Here is a 23,008-nt window from a genome sequence, read left to right as displayed (position 1 = left end):
GTTTTCCAGCATGGAAAACATATCATCTGAGGAACAGTTGACAGAATGGAGACTGTTGAACCTTGAGAAGATCCAATTTAGGAAAGAACTAGAATCACAGAACTGAGAATGACCTCCTCTACATCTTTTACGCTAATCTCTGTCTCTTACAGATGCAAAAACAGGCCCAGAAAAGGGAATGCCTTGCTCATCTCCATCTGTAGTCTTGCCTAAACCTGGCAGTTTTATTCCTGTATCATCAGGTTACCTAATCCCAGTACTCACTTTATAGCTCAGCTTATGCGCCCGGTCATTTGGTTGATTCCAGTTGTCAGAAGGATGGACCTTCCCTGCCCTCAAAGTAGTAGAAAGAAGAGGAGACCAGGAGTCTAATTCCTCTTCCATCCTTTGCCTGGCAAATTCCTACTCATCCTTCAAGACAGGTCAGATGTCACCACTTGGCTGAGCCCTCACGGTCCTCCACTGAAAATTAGTTACTCTCTCCTCTTAGGTGCCATGGCTCTCTGTTAATATCTCACTGTAGCATCTTTCACATTGCATTGTAATTATGTACTGCAATTACGTGTATGTTCATCTTTCCACTAGATTCTGAGCATCTGGTCTAACGTGACTCAAAGACTCAGCCCGGCTGACACTGTTGCCCAGCGCCACACGTGACCTCTCCGTTTGACCAGGGCTTCCCCACAGCACGACTGCCCCAGGGTAGTCAGGCTCCAAGAGCAAGTGTTCCAGTGAACAAGGCAGAAGCTGCATAACCTCTTATGACCTTGCTTCAGAAGTCACATGGTGTGATTCCCACCGTGCCTGCCAAGATTCAAGGGGAAGGGCACAGACCCTACCTCTCTGTGAGAGAAATGTCAAAGGATTTGCAGTCATGTTTTAAAACTACCACAGGTTGACAGAATATAAACTAATAAATACATAAACTACTAGATAATATGTCTAGTGGTGATAAATGTTACAAAGAAGAATAAAATTTTAAAGGGGGGATAGAAAGTACAGTGACTTGAGGAATTGGGGGTGAAGTTCTAGATAGGATGGTCAGAGAAGGCCTCACTGATAAGATGGCATTTGAGCAAATACTTTTCCCTACTTAATCTTTAATCCATATGTTCAACTATCTTTCCATTCCTTCTGTGTGTTTAGGCCTTATTCTTATTGACTTCACAGCACTCAAAGTTGTTCCAACCATGGACTTTTAAACTTTTATTTTTATGGCATCGTCTGTCAGAGTCTGCAATGTGGATTCCCTCTGCCTATTGCTCAGGAGATATCACATATAAGCAATCCTTGTTTGCATGACACTGTGTAAATGGAAACTCCTGCATTTCAAAACTGTCCTTGGGACTTCCCTGGCAGTCCAGTGGTTAAGACTCTGCACTTCCATTGCAGGGGGCGCAGGTTCGTTCCCTGGTTGGAGAACTAAGATCCTGCATGCCTCGCGGTGTGGCCAAAAAAAAAAAAAGAAGAAACTGTGTCCTTGCTAAGAGGTGAGAGGTGTCAGTTACTACGGAACCAGGAAAGGGAGCACACAGTCCCTTCCTATTCGCATGAGTTTCAGTTAACATGGTGCTGTGCAAAGCAAAGACTGCCTGTATTCTCTCATTTAAAAAAAAACCCACATTATTATTTCAAGCCTATCCTCAGTACCTAAAAACCTCTCCTTTGCATGCACTGCTTGGCATGTTTGATCCAGGACACTTAAATGTTTGGGATGTTGAATGAGTGTTATCTAGTAGAGAAAAGTTCACAGAGGTGGAAGACTAGTCAAACACAACCTCGTGGGATAACACACAATTATCCCTCGTGGGATAACCAGAACTGAGGTAGCTGGTAGATATTGTGTGAGTGTCTGCATTTTGCGTGTTCCTGTGGGCTCAGCTGCGTGCCCTTTTCTGCATTCACCTAGTGTTTCTCACAAACAAAATGGCACATAAGCAAAGGCAAAATTAGTTGTTATGCTCAAATTACTCCCTAATGCATCGATCATGTTAGAACAAATTCACAATTTCAAAATAAGTGTTATAGCAGAACTGACTATATTGTATTGAGCTTGAGATGCCTATTGTCAGGCAAGTGGAGCTGTTGAACAGGCATTTATCTAGAATTCAAGGAAGAGGCCAAAGCAGGATATATACATCAAGGAACCATGAGTTTATACATATATCTAAATCCACAAGATCATCCAGGGATTGAGTATAGATGGAGAAGGGAGTCAGACTGAGGTAGTCCAACATTTAGGGGTTAGAGAGATGAGGAGCAACTAGCAAGAGAGCCAAAGAAAGAGCAGCCTGTGATGCAGGAGTAAAACTAACGATTGTTCTAGAAACAAAGGGAAGAATGTATTCCCAGGAGAAGAGAATGATCAGCTTTGTTCAATTCTGCTGACAAATCAAACAAGATGACTGGAAGTTAATAACTGATGGAATGGTAGGAGCCAAAGCTTCACCGCAGAGGGTTCAGGAGAGAAATTGGAGACAGTAAGTATAGGTGCCTCCACCAAGAGTTGTGCTCCATCAAGGAGAGCAGAGAATTTGTCCATAACTAGTATGAGATATGAGGTCAAAAGAGATTTTAGAGATTTTTTTTCACCAAAGATGGGAGGAATGGCAGTCTTGTATACTGATAGAAACGGGGAGGGGAAAAGGAAAAATTACTGATGCCCTGGGGGAAGAAATAATTAAAGGAGAGAAGGCATTCTGTATGTGAGAGGGGATGGATGGGATTCAGTGCCCAAGTGGAGGGGTTGGCGGCAGATGGGGTGTGGACAGTTGATCTGTGGTAACAAGAGGGAAGGCAGAGAACATGGTACACATATAGGTAGGTATGTACATGAGGTGGTGGGAGTTCTTGTCATAGCTTCTTTTTCCTCAGTGAAATAAGAAGCAAGATTAGGGTTCATGAGATGATTAAGTAATAATCATATAAAGTGTTTGGAACAGTGCCTAGCACATCGTCATAATTAAATCATTGGTAGCCATTTGTTATCATCATCATCATCATCATCATCATCATCATCATCTCACACTCTTTACTCTTAAGAAACTTTAAGCAATCTTAAAAAGAGGGAAGAGGGATTTAATATTGAACATTTAATGTAGCCTCCTTACAAGAATTTTCCATTACCATTGCCCACCACAAGGCCTTGCTTTTAACTAGATCAGAGTTTGTCTACCAATTTAGTCACTTACTCTAGGCTGCTGTGACAATTATACAGGCAACTCTGGGAGTGTCATTCACTCCCAAATGTGACCCAAACTGAGCTATCATAGAACCCTATGTCTCTGGTAACAGTAGTCCATTGCATGGTAGCCACATGACCCAGTCAGATTCTTTCCCTATATTGCTATATATAGAGTGGAGAGAGAAAGAGAGAATTTTCTTTCTCTTGGGTTGCCTAAACTGGGAGATGCTCCATATTGTTGTCCAGTTGATGCTTTCAACTGATTGCTGGTGTATCTCCATTCCTTCTTTAGAACACACTGAATGATGCCCACAGCACTTTGAATACTCACTCACTGCTTCTAGGGGACGCTCATGTTTTCTCATTTCTGCTCCTATTGGTTGAGTTATATACTTACCGAGAGTTGGTTGCATTTGTTCCCAAACCTATTCATAACACCTGTTCTTGACTATAAATGTATAATGTAATGTATACTGTATAAATCAATGATATATATGTGTGTAGAGAAAGTTGTGCCTATGAAAACAAAGTCAAAGTCTTTGGAAAGACTTGATAAAAGCAAAGCACTACACAGAATAAAGTTGCTATCAATTTAAGTGTAGGCAAGAAAACTTTAAAAGATTGAAAGAATCATAAAAATTGAGATTTAAAAGCATCTTTAAGTTCTCCCTCCACAATAAAGAAAGCAAAAATAGAAATGATAAATAATACACAACGGAATGGCTTATGCAAGAAAGGCCACTTAGAACTGTAATCAGAGAGAACTTGGCCCTTCATCAAAAAATTGATGAATAAATGCACATTAAAATGTTTTAGGTTAAAATAGAATGTTTAAGATAAATGAGTATCATTTTTTAAATTTTATACTGTAATCAATTTTTAAAAATTTACCTACCAACTCCCAGACCTGATCCCATAAGATAAGAATAATTCCTTAGCAGCTTTTGAAATCTCTATGTTCCAAATTTACTAGGAGGCAAAATATAGACAGTGGAGGGTTCCATTAAACAAGTGGCATGCAAGAGCAGGCATTGAATGGGGAAGGGGGGGCGTGGGTCAAGGTCTGATCAGGAGTCCACCTTAAATTGGTTTTGGGGGTGTTCCTTGATGTCCCCACAGATCTAAATGGAAAAGAAAACAGTTTATGGGAATTTTAACTAGAGCAGGAGGATAAGTGTTTCCAGGCACGTATGGGGGGTGATGAGAGAGGCAATCAGTCTAGAGGCAGGATTCACAAGTCATGCAAGCAAAGAGCAGGGGTGGAGGTGAGCACTGACCCTAAGGGAGAGGCTGTGGGCTGTCTGTACCACTTTATGCTGCTAATAGGGCCTGGTAATCCTGGGCCTCAAACTGCTATCCAGAGCCAGAAGGATGTCAAAGAGCCTCAAGGTGAATCTCAACCCAATCTGAGAAAGAGCTAGAGATGCTGAGATTCATTTACATTATGAAAGATTTTGACATTAATTTTTAGTGTGTAGGCTAGTCTTATTGAACAAAGTTATTTGAAGTAGGAAGGCAAAATACTTTCTATTTTGAAAAGATTATTCCAGGCATTACTCATGACTGAGATTTTTTGTACTTAAAGACAAGTTCATATATCCTCAATGCCAGCAGACCTAGGAAAGAATTTTAATTCCTCTTCAAATGCCATATCAAAAGAGCAAACCTCACGCACCCACCCTGCACTTAATCAGGTTCCAAAGATAAATCAAATACAGTCACAGGCTTTAAGTCTTCATCATTTTTACTGAAAAGCCAAAGGCCCCTTTATGTATTTTGAGAACCATACTGTAAAGCTGGATTGATTACTGATACAACATAAAGTCTAACTTGAATTTTTTGCTATATTCAAGATTAATTCTCCAGAGTTTTATGAGGCTTTCTCAGAAGACAAGATGAAGACATCTTGCTGTGCATCAGAATTAAACAGTAACTGTACGATCTGAATTTCTTTTACTTCAAACAACTCAGCAATTACATATGTTTCATTTCCTTGGACAGACGGTAACCTGCTGAGTCTCCTATGTTATCACAGCCTGTTTAGTACCCTGGCTAAAATTTATTTTAAGGCTCTGTAAAATCAATTTCTCCATCTACAGAAGAAAGTATTCATAATAAATATGTGGAAGGATCTGGAGATGTAACAGACTAAGTCCCCCCAATGTATTTGGATTCCATTCTCAGTGGAAATCTGGCCACATAGGTCTGAGGTCAAGTGACAAATTCAATCCAAGGAAGCTTCATAATGATCTTAAAACTGCAATTGAATGTTTTTGGAGCAGTCAAGTTGTAATCTTTCATTTGTTCATTGGTTTTCTTCCTTCACATTAAACATATCTGAAGGTTTTATGTGGAAAATGTAAAGATGAGATAGGATCTGAAGGTTTTATGTGGAAAATGTAAAGATGAGATAGGACATGGTTATATGGAAACTTAAATGTTATTAACAGGTGCTCAATAACATAAAAACCAAGTAGCAACAAGATAGTCCATTTCTACTTGCTAGTGAAGTGGTGTTGGACAATGCATGTTGTGAATTAAAAGGAGGAAGAAACCCTCATGAGTTCATGTGCAGGATGACATCCAGAACAAGCTAGGACTTGAGCAGGGTCCTGAAGGATACACTGGAAACAAGGAAATGAAACACACGGGATGAACCAGGGAAAGGGGGGGATGCGGCACGGGCATGGAAATGACCGTGCTCGTTTAGCAGGATGGACCAGTCTACCTGCGGTAGCTGCCAAAATACTTTTGTTGAGTTTAACTGATGGCACATTGGAGGAGAGTTTTCAATGCTGGCCTACAGGTAAAGGAAAGCCTTTGAAGTCTCTTGAGCAGGGGCCTGGAAGGATGAAATTACAAAAGAAATTCCTGCTGTAGTTTAGGTATAATAAAATAAGGGCCTGGATTGGGTGCATGGGCCACAGTGACTGGTTCAGGAAAGTGAAAATATGTATCAAATTTATCCATTTAAAGTGAATCCTAACATTTTTGTGTGATGTCTGGAAGACAAATAGGCCTCTGTTGTGATATAGTTCTGGACAATGAGATGTAAGTTGAAGTTTTGGAGAGGGGCTTCCAGGAAAACTCTTCCAAAGGTCAGATTCAATAAACATGCACTATTTTGCCTTTTTTGCTTTTCCTTAATTCCTGAAAAGTGGAAGTACTGACTAGAGCCACGAAAAAAAAGGGCAAGAGGGGAATTCCTTGGCGGTCCAGCGGTTAGGACTCCGTGCTTCCACTGCAAGGGGCATGGCTTCTATCCCTGGTCGGGGGACTAAGATCCCACATGCCTCGCGGTCGGCCAGAAAAAAACATTTAAAAAGGCAAGATCCTTACTGAGATCTTGGCCTTGATGATTTTGAGCCACCCAATGAACATCAGCTGACAACTGCCCATTTCTTACTAGTTCCATGAGAAAAACAATTGCTTATCTTGTTTTAGCCACTGGTATTTGTGTTTTCTGCTATATACAGTCAATTTCACCTCTGCTAACTTCTCTTCCTTAATTTTCCAATTTTAAGTTTCTATTTTCCCCCATACTGTTTCCTTAACCTGCTCATGTATTTTCTGCTCCAGCAAGAGCAAAATACTTTCAGTTCTTTCAACAAGCCATGTCTTCTTACCTACAGGCCTTTTGTATGCTCTTTCTCTCTCTCCCTCAAACCCTTCTCCTGGTTAATTCCTGCTCAACCCTATGTCTCCCCGCAGTGGCACTTCCTCCTTGAAGGTGTCTCTTTCCTGCCCCCTCCCACCATCGCTGACCCCTGTCCAGATTTTAAGCCTTCCTATGAATTCCAAAGCACATGTTATTCTCTCCATAAGAAAACTAGCACATCAAAGGGGCTCTTTTAAGAACATCATGCCTTTCAATATGCTCAACATATGGGAGAAACACAGTGAGGTAGCAAGGTTTACATATCCAGGTTAACTGTCTAGCTTTGCTCTTTCCCAGAGAGCCTCTCTGCCTGAGAGCCTGTCAAGAGATCTCTCGTCAAGTGCTGGATTCCTTTACTCCCGAGGGAAGATCTTTTACCCAACAGAGTAGAGACCAAAAAATGGAGCAATGTAGTTCATATCCTTTACCACACTGATCTGAGAGTCGGTTCAAAACATAGGCAGGCTCGGCCTATCCTTTTTCTCTGGTAATTTAATACCTAGCTCACTTTACCATGCTATGATGTAGAAGATCCAACAGAGTCTGGCCTCAGTTTTACCATGGTTCCATCCTTTGTAACAGTTTATTTTCCATTAAAAAAAATAGTAATTGTGGGTGGATAATCTTCTCCACCTGTATTCTTTCCTTTTTCCTTCCTTCTATTCAAGGAGGTCAGGAAGTCAGCCCTGTCCTCGTGGTCTCTGGGTAGGTTTGTAACAGGGATGGATGAGAAGTAGCTTAGAGAAAGATCTGGCTTTGTCTTACAAAAACCTTCTCTCCTGTTCCTCTCTCTCTCCCCAGACTCGAAGAGAATCTCTCGGCCTGCTTGTGGAGAGGAAGAGGAGAAAGTGAGAGAGGGAAAACAAGTGAGAATGAGAGATGGAGACAGGTGAGTTCTGAGAGAGAAAGCCACAAGCAGAGGGCACAAGTGTTGCTCTCTCCAGGAGCTCTGAGGGGAAATGACTGCCGGTGCATCTGGGGAAGGGACCACAGGCTTCTGAGCAAGCATCCCCGTGCTCCAAAGGTGTAATGGAAACATTAGAGAGCCACCAGCCCTGCAGGCGATGTACAGATAAGAACGATGGATATCACAGTGGCAACGTGTGGGGACAACCGGAAGTTGCCTCCCTGCTCTCCCACCTCCCCACCCGAGGTCTTGGAAATTCGGAGTATCCAAGAACTCTGGCACCTACCCGGATGGGATGGGGGAGAAGCCCAGGAAAGACAGACAAAGGTTGTCAGGACTACTGCACATGCGTGTGTTGGTGGCCAACACAAGAGTACCTGGCTGAGGGGTGCAGGTGCAGGCTGGGTGAAACCTATGTGTTTCCTGTGCCCCAAGCTCTGTACCTAGAGGAAGAGGCTTTTTGTGACTTGCTCGCCTAAGGTGTGTTTTGTGATTCTACTACCTGGCAGGGGTGCGTTTTGGAAACTGAGTGTTAGTGGAGCCCTGAAAGTTGACTTCCACCAACCCAGAGTCAGGAATTAATTAATTCTAGAGAGTTCTATTCTTCCACACCTGAACTGTGGATGGGATCCATAGCCACTACATGTGTGCCAGGCCTACCTGATGGATGGCTGAGCAAATCAAATGAGGTAATATACGTGAAGAAAGTGTTTGAAAACTGGTGACATGCACACATGCTTGAGGCATTATTAGCAGCAGCTTTGTGCTTTGGGGCCAGAACACTTCTTTTTGTGTATGATCCATATAAAACATTAAATGTCTCTTGGATGCACTTTACTTGGCAGTGAGAAGGGCTAAGCCTACAAAACTGCATGTTCACTTTACTCATGTCATTGCATTTGGCTTGTGGAATGGTCGTTCTAGGTCCTTAGATCATTTGTTTGTTTAACAAAGGCAATACATGTTCTGTGTACTATTAAAAAAAATTGCTGATTGTGACACTAAAATTAAAACTATAAAGTACCATGAAACTCAATTAAATTGTTCTCAAAGGACTCTGAAAAGCAAACTTTCACAGTGCCAAAATCATTTCTTCTGTTGGAATATCAGACCAGGTTTAAAATGAAAATATTGTGTGAACATAAAACTAAATTGTTTTGTCCTATATTGTCACAGTAAGAGTTGAACCCAGGGACTCTGTTTTGGAAACTGATTCCAGTAAGACTTCTATTTTGGCTTTGTAAAGGCCTTTCTCTCTTTCCTATTCCTGTCTCATTTTATTTTTTAAGCTATAACTAAAATTACTTAGTAAAAAAATGTTTTGAGACATATGAATTCATTTATAAAGTAGTTCTGCTGTAAAATGTCTTTTTGGCATCAGTTTCAATGAGCTCACTCTCCCCCTTATTCTTATGTTTAAAGATGATAGAAGCTGGTAGGAGGAAAAACTTGGGGGGGTGGGGGGAATGGTTGGAGCCCTCAGGACTGCCTGTGATAGGAAGTCCCAGAGGAACAACCCACGGTTACAGGAAGTGAGGAGCCTTTCTTCCCAGAGTCTTCTGCAGCTGTGTCCACTGAGAAGGCCACATTCCTGCAACGACCTCCACTTAATTACTCTGACCAACAAAGCCCCAAACTTTGTCCTCAAAGTGGTGAGAGTATTTTCTGATTTTAAAAGTAGTTTTGACTCCTCACCTCTCCTAGGCCAGCCACTGCTGTGGGCTCCATCCCCGGAAGTGCCTCGGAGCCGCCTCTTCTTGAGCAAACCATCTCCTGGGACTATTCCCAGGCACAAGGTACAAGAGCTGGATGAAACCAAACAGCCTTGAAAGAAAGAATAGCAAACTGACAGTCTCTTGGATTTTACACATCCTCCATTTTCTCTTAGTAAAAGTGTAATATCTCAGGGGATTCCAACCAGATCTGACGAAAATTTGTATTAATAATAAAAAAATAGTAACTGGCTAGAGGAAACAGAAGTTATTGACCCAGAATCTGGAGTTATATATATGAGTCATTTTATAACATTTCTAATACCCTGGGCAGGAAAAAAAATGTCCCAGCGAGATATGTTTGCTTTCGACCTTCAGAGGAGGAATGTGATTTCAAGCCTTTTCAATAGTTGAAATACCTTTAAGCAAAAAGAAGTACGCTAAGTTGAGAGAGCAGAATTTTTTTCAGTGGTGGGAATGGGATGCTCTTAAAACTCTTGCCTTTGTTTCCTATTAGGGTCTTTGGGGAAGCCATAAGAACTCATCATTTAAAGGCACATTAGTTCTTCTAGGTCACTGGGTGTCATTAAGTAAATTACTGGCCCAAAACATTTTAAGGTGCCTTTGGGGCCTGAAAGAATATGTGCTTTTCTCAAAGAAGGACTAGATCACTGATGGTTGGCCTGCCTGCCCTTCTTCCCAGGAAAATCAGTACCAATCCATCTTAAACTCATGTTTAATTCTAGGAGGTTGCTATATATCAATGTCAGGAACCAGCTTCTGCTGAATTGCAACTCTGTGTTTTGTATAAAGGCTTGATACACTGATTCTTCTCCCTGAAATGTTCCCAACATTAGGCTAGTGTTTCCCAATGCTTTTTCCATGATTGTTCTCATAAGGGTCCTTTTAAAACATTATTATTAATTGCTACCCCTCTTCCTGGAAAATTAAATACTAAGTAACTAAGGAATAAGATTTTGCCAGGTAGGGTTGAGCCATTGTAACATGTAATTTACTGTCCTTGTTGAGAATATATGCATTAGACCAGGGCTTCTCAGCTTTGGCACTATTGACACCTAAGGCGAGATAATTCTTTGTTGTGGAGGCTCACCACACAGAGTAGAATGTTTATAGTAGGATGTTTAGAGCATCTCTGGCTTCACTCACTAGATGCCAGTGGTACCCCACTCCCCTGCCCCAGTGTGACCACCAAAAATATCTCCAGGGCTTCCCTGGTGGCGCAGTGGTTGAGAATCTGCCTGCCAATGCAGGGGACACGGGTTCGAGCCCTGGTCTGGGAGAATCCCACATGCCGCGGAGCGGCTGGGCCCGTGAGCCACAACTGCTGAGCCTGCGCGTCTGGAGCCTGTGCTCCGCAACAAGAGAGGCCGCGATAGTGAGAGGCCCGCGCACCGCAATGAAGAGTGGCCCCCGCTCACCGCAACTAGAGAGAGCCCTCGCACAGAAACGAAGACCCAACACAGCTATAAATAAATTAAAAAAAAAAAAAAACTCCAGACATTGCCCAATGTCCCCTGGGGGACAAAATTGCCCCCATTTGAGAACCACTGCTTTAGACATATAAACAAGTAAGAGGTATGTCAATGTATAGCAAAAGTCAGAACAACATTTTTTACAAAATGCAGGAAAGACAACTTTTAAAGTAAGAACTCAAGGAAATCTAGGAACTAGAAGGTCTAATGCAGAAGACAATAGTGAGAAAAGTGAAGTGCAAAAGGCAATGCAATGTGGGGGCATGGGAAAGGGAACGGTTGGGAAATCAGACCTATTTATTATGTGTCCTGGAGGGCAGCTCGCTGATCTCACTCTCCTCATCTGCCCCTTCTGCCCTCGGGCTCCCAACACATTGAGGGCCTAATGGCAGCCTGTATGCTTATCTTTTATTTATAACTCCGTGGATCAGTTTTTTGATGTTTTAAATAATTAGTTCTGCTTCTTTTTGTGAAGTCTAGGGGAAGAGTTGTCAGGGCTTGTCCTGGATTGGGTTGAGTTGCTAGGCAACCAGGCCTCAGTTTATAGCTAGAGTTACCAAAGTGAACAAGAATCTTGACTTCCTTGGGGCTTCCCTGGTGGCACAGTGCTTAAGAATCTGCCTGCCAATGCAGGGGACACGGGTTCGAGTCCTGGTCCGGGAAGATCCCACATGCCACGGAGCAACTACGCCCGTGTACCACAACTACTGAGCCTGTGCTCTAGGGCCTGCGAGCCACAACTGCTGAGCCCACGTACCACAACTACCAAAGCCCACGTACCTAGAGCCCGTGCTCCGCAACAAGAGAAGCCACCTCAATGAGAAGCCCGCGCACCGCAATGAAGAGTAGCCCCCGCTGTCCGCAACCAGACAAAAGCCAGCACACAACAACGAAGACCCAACGCAGCCAAAAATAAAATAAATAAATTTATGGAAAAAAAAAAGAATCTTGACTTCCTTGACAAACCCTTTTCATAATCAGTAGCACTCATCCCCTACTAATTGATTCTAAACAAGTAAAGAGATGATCAAGACCAGTAATTTGCCTATGGCCCCACCCTTGCTTCAATCAGTACAATTGTGCTTCAGTCTGTTTGGAGTGTATTCATAAGATCTTATTTGAAAAAAGAATTCTTCCACTTAAAAACATTGATCATTTAGAGGTGGTGAGTGACATCCTAGAACTTCATTTTACATAGAGTGCTGAGAAAAGAGCTAAAGGTATCAGAACAAACACAAATAAAATACTGTACCTCTGCCTTATTACATCTGATTCCAAGGAATTCTGAGGATCTGAGGGACACCCCTTGAAAACCAGCAATCGATATAGTTTTGTTGTTGAGGAACCCCTATAATGATGACAGGTCCAACCAAGGATGGGCAACAATGGCTTAACATGACCTGGAATAGCCCTATTTAGATTGGTATGATTAGATTTCATCTCTACCTGTGAGAGTTGGAGAAGACTGAGAAGGCTTAGGGAAGTACAGCAGAAATGTGTAAGAAATCGTACACCTGAAATTAATATAATATTGTAAATCAACTATACTTCAATTAAAAATAAATGAATAAAGTAACTACTGATAAAGCAAAAAGAAAAAGAAAAAGAAAAAGAAAAGGAAATATGTACGAACTAAGAACCAGAAGGAAACGATTAAAGAATGTTCATTTTCTTGAAAGGGAGAGGCCAAGAGATGATTTAGTGCAGAAAAAGGAGAAGGTAGTTTCTAGATATCATGAATCTTAGAGTCATTTAATCTTTACAATAAGCTAGAGTGTAATGCTACCATTTGCCCTGTAACATTCATTCTTTCCTTTTGCCATGGTAATAACATTTTCAAGTGGGCTGATAGCCTCCAAAATAAACACTACATTATATGCCGCAGAAGCTGGAACAGGAGCAACCACCTTGGGACTTCAGGTGAACTTGGTAATGTAGGCTGCTATGGACAGAGCCACAAGATGAAATGAGTCTCTAACAGCATGGAGTGCCATACCCGCTCTGGACCAACCTCCAGATTTATATATGAGAGATAAATAAACTTCTATTTTATTTGATCCTTTGTTATTTAATATTTTTCTGTCACTCAAACTTACCCAATCTCAACTAATAAACCTAGGTAAAGGCCATTAACCTCCTTTCCAGATGAGGAAATTGAGGCTCAGAGGTGTTAAATAGCCCAAAGTTCGAAGTGCCCTTTGTCCAATGCCAAAGCCTATGTGCTTTGTATTATACTGCAGCTAAACTACCATATAAATTTAGACAGGTCTAGGTAGAATGAATCTTATTACTGCTGTTCTTCATATCTGGGACAGAAAGAATATAGGTTTATCTTACAGTAAGAGTTTGGTAGACCTATTGTATTGCCTGATCCCTAATTAGGAGAAGTCAGACTTCATCATTGAATTTGTATCTATGGTTTAAGTATAGACCTGCCTGACAAAGAGGACGATCCGAATTTATTCAGTCTTCTGTGAACAAATGTCTAATGAGCATCTCTTAACTGCCAGGCACTGTTCTGACATTGAGGAGACAGCAATGAACAAAGAGACAAAAACTCTTGCCTTCATGGAGCTCACTTTTTCTAGCAGAAGTAGAAAATAAACAAAAGAGTAAAATGATAATATTTTAGAGGGCAGTAAGTATTATGAAGAAAACTATATTAAGGAAAGGAGATAAAAAATAGGGAGGGGGAGGAGGGGAGGTTGCATTTTTAATAGAATGGTCAGGGAAGGCCTCGCTGAGAAGGTGACATTTGAGCCAGACCTGAAGTAAGTGAAGGAGTGAGCAAGGTGGATACCTGAAGGAAGAGCATTTTAGGCAGGGGGAACAGTCAGAACTAATGCCCTGAGATAGGAGTATATCTACTGTGTGTTAGCACAGCAAGGAGGCAAGCATTCCTGGAGCAGAACATGAGATGTAGTTAGAGAGCTAATGAGAGGCCAGGTGGCAGAGGGCCTTGTAACTCATTGCAAAGAATTTGGCTTTTACTCTAAATGAGGTGAGAAATAGAGGATTCTGACCAGAAAAGTGAAACGATATGACTTTAATGCTAAAAGGACACTTTAGACTGCTGGGTAGAAAACTGAAAGGGCAAGAGTGGGAGCAAGGAGACCCATTAGGTGGCCATTTCTATACTCTAGGTAAGAAATGATGGTGGGTTCTGGTTCCGAGAATGGTAGAGTAACATGTATCAATTAAACCTCTCGCAAATAACAGTTATAAACTCTGAACAAAATGTTTTTTAAGGCACTGTCAAGTGATCAGAAGCAGGTAAAAACTGGAGAGAATTCAGCCCTTGGAAGAAAGGAATCACGTTAAGTGAGATTGTGGGTTTTCACTGGATAGCAGGCTCCAGTCCATGTAACATGGGGCAGCTAGAACTCACTCAGAAAGCAGTCTTACCAGTTTGAAGAGACAGACAGAATTTAGAGGCTGTAAGAGCAGCTGGAAATTGAGCAAAGAAGTCTCAGAAAAAAAGATTCCACAGAGTGGGGACCCCAAAATTCTGCATGTAAATTCCATTCAACTCCTTGGTGGACCCCTGAACTGCAAACACCTGGGGTAAAAAAAGTCCAGAAGAAAACAATAGGAAGAAGACTACAAGAACTGACCAGAAATTTTAACTGCTGCTCACATAAGGGGAGGCAGAGTTTGGAGTTTAAGTTCAGCCAAGTAAATTGTTTGCTAGAACAACTGGATAAAAGAATCCAAGATTCTCCACAATATACCATCCACAATGCCCAGTTTGAAATCCAAATTACTAGACATGTGAAGAAAGAGAAGAATGTGACCCATGGTCAAGAGAAAAAGCAATCAAGAGAAGCTAACCCCAAGATGACCAGATAGTGGAATTAACAAGCAAGACCTTTAAAGCAGGTATTATAAATGTGTTCAATGACTTAAAGGAAAAGGTAGCCATAATTATTGATGAATCTCAACAGAAAAAATGGAAACTATGAAAAAGGTTAAAGTTCTAGAACTGAAAAGTATAATACCACAAATGAAAAATTCACTAGATGGGCTTAACAATAGACTGGAAATAGCAGAAGGAGGAGACTGTGACCTTCAAGATAGATCAATAGAAATGATCTAATCCACAGAAAAGAAAGAAAAAAAGTTTTTAAAAAATGAATAGAGTTAAGTGACCTGTGGAACAATATCAAGTAATGTATTATCTGTGTACTTGGAGTTCCAGCAGGGGAACAGAGAGAATATAGAATAGCAGACCTGCACTACTAAAATGACAAGAGAAGAATTGTTTTCAAAATGAAGACAAAGGACACCAGATGGAAATACAGATTTACAGGAATGAATGAAGAGCACCAAAATGGCAAAAATTAAAGATCACATTTTTCCTCTCTTTATTTTAAAGATTGCTCACTTTCTAAAGCAAAGAATACAAAATTATATTATTGTATTATGAGATTTATAACATATGTAGATATAAAATACAGAAGAAGGATAATCCAACTGGATATCAAAATATATAATAAAAGCAATGGAATATAAAGCATTCAATAAAATATGTCCCTGAGTTCATACTGATATAAACAAATACATAATACATAAATAAATGGGAGATGGAAAATCTCTTTTTTACAGAATAATGACAGCTAATAAATTTAGAAGGAATGCTGGAATTTGAAAAGTATCAATGGAAACTAAAACTAGTGGTTGAAAATTTGATGAGGAATAGCATCTTTACATAGTCTTAAAGTTAATTATAATTTAACACTGAAAAACCAGGTAGATACCACTTTAATCAAGTGACCAAGTTCAGAATAAAATATACGTATGTTTATTTGTGTGTGTGTATCTGTTTGTGTGTGTTACGTTTTTGTGTTTGAGAGAAGGAAGAAAAAAGAGATGAGTGAATGACAAAGAAATTGAAGAAAAATGTAAAACATTGGAAAATATGGATAATGGGTATATGGGAGCTCTTTATACTATTTTGGCAACTTTTTTACATGTTTGAAATTGTATTGAAGTAAAAAGAAATGATGGCAGCTTGAACCAGAGTGGTAGTGGTGCATGTCATAAGAAACAGATTTCTGTTTGAAAGTAGAATTGGAAGGATTTGATGATGGGTTGGATGTAGGGTGTGAAAGACGGAGGTACCAAGGATGACCCCAAGATTTGGGACTAAGGCAAGTGGAAGGAAGAAGTAGACATTTACTGAGATAGGAAAACTGTGGGTAGAGAAAGTCTGGGGAGGTGGAAATCAGGAATTTGGTTGGGCACATAATAAGTTTGAGATGCCTATTAGTCAGCCAAGTGGAGCTGTCCAGTAGGCTATTAGAATATATACCTGGAGTTCAGGGGAGGGGTCTGGGCTGCAGATATACATTTGGGAGTCATCAGTTTATTTAAAGCCACAAGAGGATGTAGGAAATTAACATAATAGAAGGCAGAATTCTGGGATACTCCTGATGAAGACCTTCCTGCTTTAATCTATAAACAGCATATAAGTCTACAGTCTAGATTTAGCTATTTGCATACTCATGGTATAATTTAATATGTTCTTCTGTCTAATTTATTCACTGAAATTTTATAAAACAAGCACTTATTGAGTATCTTCAGTATGCAAGGCACTGTCTTGATATGCCTATAGCACAAGCATCAACATGTCTAAAAGATTCCACCTAATAATAGGACTTAGTAGACAGCATAAATAAACAATCCAGAGTCATGTATCTTGTCATGCTGCCTAACTGATTCATAGAAATTTATTGCCGTGATAAATTACAAACATGTTTTAGGTAATATCAAGCACGCTTTTGCAAGAGAAAACACATAACTCTATTTTCTCACCACTTCTGGGAGAGCAAGGGACAAAGCTTATCACTGTTTTGTTTACTTATTTTTTAAAAATAAACCTGTTCATGAAAGGTTACAGTAAATTGGAGGAAACTTAACCCAAAGTCCTCTAGAAGTAGGTTTGCTATGTCAAATCAACCCATGACCTCTGTGAGACATTGCCTTCCCAAACTAACAGTTATGGAAAAATTCACTCAATTTTTTGTTGGTTTTATCTTCTTTCTTTTTCTTCATATCCTCTTTAATTTTACTGTAAAATAAAACACTAATATAGAAAACTACATGAATTAAATGTATGGCTTACTGAATTACTATAAGGCAAATGTCTCCAAGGTCCTGAAATAGAACTTCACCAGTCACGCCAGAAGCCCTTCAATGTGTCCCAACCCAATCACAAACCCTCCCTTCCCCATGAGTAACCACTCTCCTGACTTAGTCTTCTATTCTCTATATTTCCTGCAAACTAGAAGATGAATCCAGAGACAAGGTCAGACTCTGGTTCATCCCCTTGACAAATCTGTAGGTGGTATTATGAAGACTTTGGAGGCACATAACATCTGATTGTCATTCATTTTGTGTTTTTAGAAACTGCTGACACTTAATATCTACCACAAATTGTGATATTCTAGTTCTATAACATTTTTTAATTTATTCATTAGAATACTTTCATAAAGAAACACTCCCCCTCATCCATTATTTGGTTGTACTGTGATACAGTTCATACAGGAAAGGAGGGATGAATATTTGGTTATTTAGCTCTACTTGCCAGTTTTCAAGATAATTATTTGATTTTCTATCATCTGCCAAAAGTAATAATTACTTTCCATATTTTTGTGAAATCATGGATTTACATTGCAATTATCATTATTAACTCAAAATTTTCCATCTTTGGCTAGTGAGAGCCTCCTCAGGTTGACTCCAGGGTCCTTTAGACACAACCCGAGCAGTGTTTGATAGCTTCTTTGCCATCTGGTGTGATGAGATGTTCCAGGGTCATCTTGTTCGTTTCCTGCCTTATACCTAGAACCAGACATTTCTCCAAAGAGACCTGGTCCCTTGTAGTGACAAATAGTATTGTAAGACCACAATCTGGGTGCTAGAGATGCTCATTGCTATTGTGTAGCTTACTGTTTCTAGGTCTTTTCAGTGGCCATATCCAGGGATAAAATTAGATCAAGTACCTCATGGGTTTATATTGATAGTTCCAATTCAGTTATGAAATTACAGAGTTTTTACTTAACCTCTTCTCTACTACTTTAGTATCTCTTTTCTTCCATATCAAGAATCCTGGTTCTTAAGGAACCAGAGATGACAGAATTCTTCTCAGGGACAAAGGAGATGATAGACTTGCATATCTCATTATTATTTATTTGTTTTATATTATACACCTAATAGTCTCAGGATAGCAATTATAAGATGAACACCAATATGATTACTGAAAATATTCCCTCCTCCATTTTTAAACAGTTGTACAATATCTACACTATCAGAGGATACAGCTCGAAGCATTCTCTCTTACTATTCAGTTGTCTTAGTTCTAGGGGACCTCTGTACTTAATGTTCACCAACAGTCCTTAGGTCAGTCAATATCTGTCTAGTTATTTTGTTGTCTGAAGCTCATTTTCTAGAAGATTTCACAGGAAGGAATCATGGGAGCAATATTTTCTGAGATCTGTGCCCATTACACTTGAAAGCTATGCTGGATAAAAAAAAAAAGAAATCTTTGACTCACACTTGTTTCCTTAAAGATCTTAAATTTGTTACTTCATATTTTTCTCATATAGAGCATTAGCATCAAAAGGTATAATAATCTAATTTTCTTTTCCTTATAAATCACATACTCTTTTTTTCTGGATACTTAAGCGGTATCTTCTTTCTCTTTAAAGTTGAGTGACTTTGCTAGAATATGTCTTGGTGTTGATCATCATGGGTCAGTATTCTCAGGGTAGATGGTATGTTCTTTAAATATTTAAGTTTCAAATCTTTAATTTCAGAAAGGTTCTTATATTATCCATATGTTCTATTTTCTTTGCCTGTCTTCAGTGTTTATTGTGCTCTCTCAAATCCTTTTATGTCTGTCTCCATTTCCTTTTTCTTTTATTTTTAAGCCTTTTTTATTTAAAAAAATTTTCATTTTGAAATTTTAGACTGTCTATAAAAAGATGTAAAAATAGTACAAAGAATTCCTGTCTACTGTTCACCTAGTTTCCCTAAATGTTAACATCTTACATATCCAAAGCATGAGGATCAAAATCAGGAAATTAACACCAATATAACTCTATTATCTATCTACAGACCTTACTTAAATTTCTTCAGTTGTTTCACCAATGTCTTTTTTCTCATTCACAATTCAGTCATTACACATTGACCTTAGATGTCTATCTCTTTAGTCTTCTTTAACTTTGAACAGTTCTTCCATCTCTCCTTATCTTTCATATTTTTGAAGAGTATCGGTCAGTTATTCTGTAGACTGTCCCCCAATGAGGGCTTATCTGATGTTTCCTCACAATTAAACTTAGGTCAGTGTTTCTCAATTTTGGCACCATGGACACTTTGGGCCTGATAATTCTTTGTTGTCGGAGGCTCTCCTCTTCATTGCTTTTATTGTATGTTTAACAGCACCCTCAGCCTTGACCCACTCCATGCCAGTAGTACTCTTGACAATCAAAAATGTCTCCAGACATTTTTAAAGTCCCCTAAGTGTGAGAGGGAATCAATTCTAGCTAAGAACCAACTAATGTAGGTTATGTATTTTTAGCAAGGATACCACAGAGCAACGTGTCCTTCTTATAGCGTCATACCAGGGGGGCACGATTTGTTCCATTACTGGTAAAGTTAATTTTTGATCACTTCATTAAGGTGGTTCTGCCAGAAGTCTCCACTCTAAATTTAATATTTTTTCCCTTTATAATAATATGTGTCATGTAAGGTCGTACAACTATAGTGTCTCTCATCATACTTTCACCTACTGATTTTGGCACTCATTGATGATTTTTGCCTGAAGCAATTATTACTGTAATTTTTGTCAACATTTCCTTCTTCATTGATTACTTATACTTCTATTTTAAGAAAGAGCTTTCCCTTTTGCTCCATTTATTTCTTCATTCAATTATTTATATCAGTATGGACTCGTATTCTTTTTTTATTATGTAAGTTTCAGGTGTACAGCATTATAGTTCAACATATGTATATGCTACAGAGTGATCACCACCACAACTATAGTTACCATCCAACACCATACAATTGACCCCCTTTACCCATTTCACCCACCCTCCTACTCCCTTCCCCTCTGATAATCACTAGTCTGTTCTCTGTAGCTATGAATTTATTTTGTTTGCTCATTTTTTTGTTTTATTTTTAGATTCCACATATGAGTGAAATCGTATGGTATTTGTCTTTCTCCATCTGACTTATTCCACTTAACATAATACCCTCAAGGTCCATCCATTTTATCATGAATGGCAGGATTTCATTCTTTTTTTACGGGTAAGTAGTATTCCATTTATCCATTCATCCATTGATGGACAAGGACTCATATATTCCTATTTTATAGGTTATAATCCATTACTATCATTATTCATTTTGTTGCTCAAATTGTCCCAGATATGGCCATTGGGAGTGCCTTGAAGTTGGCTTTTAAAAAAACTTTGCTCATTTTATTGATGTATAAAAAGAATCTGGGGACTTCCCTGGTGGTCCAATGGTTAAGAATCCGCCTTGCAATGCAGGGGATGCCGGTTCGATCCCTGGTTGGGGAACTAAGATCCCACATGCCGTGGGGCAACTAAGCCCGCGTGCCGCAACTACAGAGCCCATGCACTCTGGAGCCTGCATGCTGCAACTACAGAGCCCATGTGCTCTGGAGCCCACGTGCCACAACTAGAGAGAAGCCTGCACGCCACAAGGAAAGATCCTGCGTGCCGCAACTAAGACCCAACACAGCCATAAAATAATAAAATAAATAAATATTTTTTTAAAAATCAATCTAAGTAAAAAAATAAGATAATTTTTCAATCTCCTTCATCATATTGCTGCCCCCGAGTCTCTCCCATTTGGGCATTCCAGAGATGTCCTGCTTCTAGGCTATGAGATTTGGACTTCATTCAGTAGATGACGATGATGCGTCACTTGAAAGAAAGAAAGAAAGAAAAAGAAAAAAAAAGCCAGGAGCCAGCTGATCAGGACTGCAAATAAGAAAACATGATTCTGATATAGCCTGAAGTTTGGAGGCTGGAGGCAGGGAAGGCAACAACACTCTAGCAGGACCAGTGAAGACAGGGAGGGCGGGTTATTTTAAGAGAATGGAGGTGCTACTGCTCTGCTGCAAGGAAGAAAGATATCTGTGATATCACGTAATACACAGAGGAAATGTGCATGGAGGGCTGACTATATGCCAGGTGCTCTGCTAAGCATCATCTCACCCTCTCTGCCTAAGAAACCTGTGAGGTCAGTACTATCAGCCTCCTCACCAAGCATGGCCGCCTCTGGTGTTTGGCCCGGCACCCTGGACTGTAGAGCAGCAGATTCAAATAATCTCTAATGGACCTTGAGCCCTGCATCACTCCCCAAAGACCCAAAATTCCACAAGTGTCTGAGTCAGTGTGAAGGTCCCATGACCCAGGGAGGAAAAATATCTGCTGCTTTTAACTTCTGTGGTGGGTTCTGCCTCACTGCTATTCTTGTATTCCCTTCTAAATGGAAAAGGTATTAGAGGCTGGGCAGCCAAAACAATGGGTGTATAATCCAAAATTATAGATAATGATGAAAGGAATATCTTAATGCTTCAGTTATAGAATGCTTGGAATTGTTATGGCTTATAGTGTATATATTTATATACTCCCTTCCAAAGGATTGTACCAATTTCCACTTAGTCTTTGACACTGTGGATTGGTTGATCCAATAGTAAATTTCAATCTCTTCCTCTCTTGCTATTTTCTACTATAGAGGCTGGAAAAACAAAGCACTTGATTTTCCTGCCACCTTTGTGCTAGTAGTGACTTTGTGATACAATGTGATACAATAGAAGATTACAGGGGAGGATTCTGAAAGTTTTGTTTTTTTAACATCATCCCAGTTTTTTCTTTCTTTTCTTTTTTTTCTTTCCTTTCTTCCTTCCTCCCTCCCTTCCCCTTCCTCCCTTCCTTCCCTCCCTCCCTCCCATCCATCCATCCTTCCTTCCTTCCTTCCTTCCTTCCTGCCTGCCTGCCTGCCTGCCTGCCTGCCTGCCTTCCTTCCCTCTTCCCTCCCTTCCTACTTTGAATGCAGATGTGGTGTCTGGAGATGCAGCATCCATTTTGCAAAAATGTGGCAGTAAGCATGAGGGAAAGGTCAAGAAAATCAGAGACATTGCCATGACATCAACAGGCTGCTGAACCAAAGTCAGCACCTATTTGCCTCCAGATATATTCTTCTGTGACAAAATAAACCCTTCTTGGTTTAATTTACTATACAGAGAAACAGAACTAATAAGATGTGTCTATATATACAAAGAGATTTATTTTAAGGAATTGGTTCACATGATTTATAGGGTTGGCAAGTCCAAAACTGCAGGGTGGGCCAGTGACTGAAGACCCAAGGAAAAGTTGATGCTGCAGTTCAAGTCCAAAGGCCATTTGCTGACAGATGCTTGGGGGAGGTCAGTCTTTGTTCTATTAAAGCCTTCAATTGATTGGATGAAGCCCACCCACATTATGAAGGGCAATCTGCTTTACTCAAAGTCCACCTGTTTAAATGTTAACCTCATCCAAAAACACCCTCACAGAAACATCCAGAATAATATTTGACCAAATGTCCGAGTACTATGGCCCAGCCAAGTTGACACATAAAATTAACCATCACAGTCACTGTAATTCAGTTTGTGTTACTTGCAGCCAAAAGCATTTCTGATACATAGTGCTATTTGAAATCTATGGGTTGGCCAAAAAGTTCGTTCGTGTTTTCCCATAAGACATTACGAAAACCCAGACAAACTTTTTGGCAAACCCAATATGAAACTACTTAGATAGTCCAAACATTTCTCATTCTAGTTCACCTCAGTCATACCACACAAAGTATTTCCCTACTCTGTCTTTATGTATTCTTCATCTCCTACATTCTCAACCAAGATCTATGCATCCATTGTACATGAAAGGCCCTAGGAAACACTGGTAAATATCTACATATTTTTAGATAATTATTTTTTTCAAACTTCTATTCAAATGTTTGTTATGGTATAGACCTGTGACCTTTAATATG

General features: G+C 39.9%; 1 long non-coding RNA gene across 2 annotated transcripts in view; it reads left to right on the top strand.

The window, feature by feature from the left end:
• Positions 1 to 22,443, top strand: part of LOC118897901 — a 208,218-nt gene extending 185,775 nt beyond the window's left edge. For both annotated transcript variants that reach the window (XR_005020566.1, XR_005020565.1), the window contains exons 4-5: positions 7,644 to 7,731; positions 22,040 to 22,443. This is a non-coding gene — a long non-coding RNA (uncharacterized LOC118897901). The remainder of the gene's footprint in view (positions 1 to 7,643; positions 7,732 to 22,039) is intronic.
• Positions 22,444 to 23,008: the final 565 nt, after the last annotated feature.

Source organism: Balaenoptera musculus, chromosome 7, assembly GCF_009873245.2.
Source record: "Balaenoptera musculus isolate JJ_BM4_2016_0621 chromosome 7, mBalMus1.pri.v3, whole genome shotgun sequence".
Classification (NCBI taxonomy): domain Eukaryota; kingdom Metazoa; phylum Chordata; class Mammalia; order Artiodactyla; family Balaenopteridae; genus Balaenoptera; species Balaenoptera musculus.
This window is presented reverse-complemented; position numbering and strand designations above follow the sequence as displayed.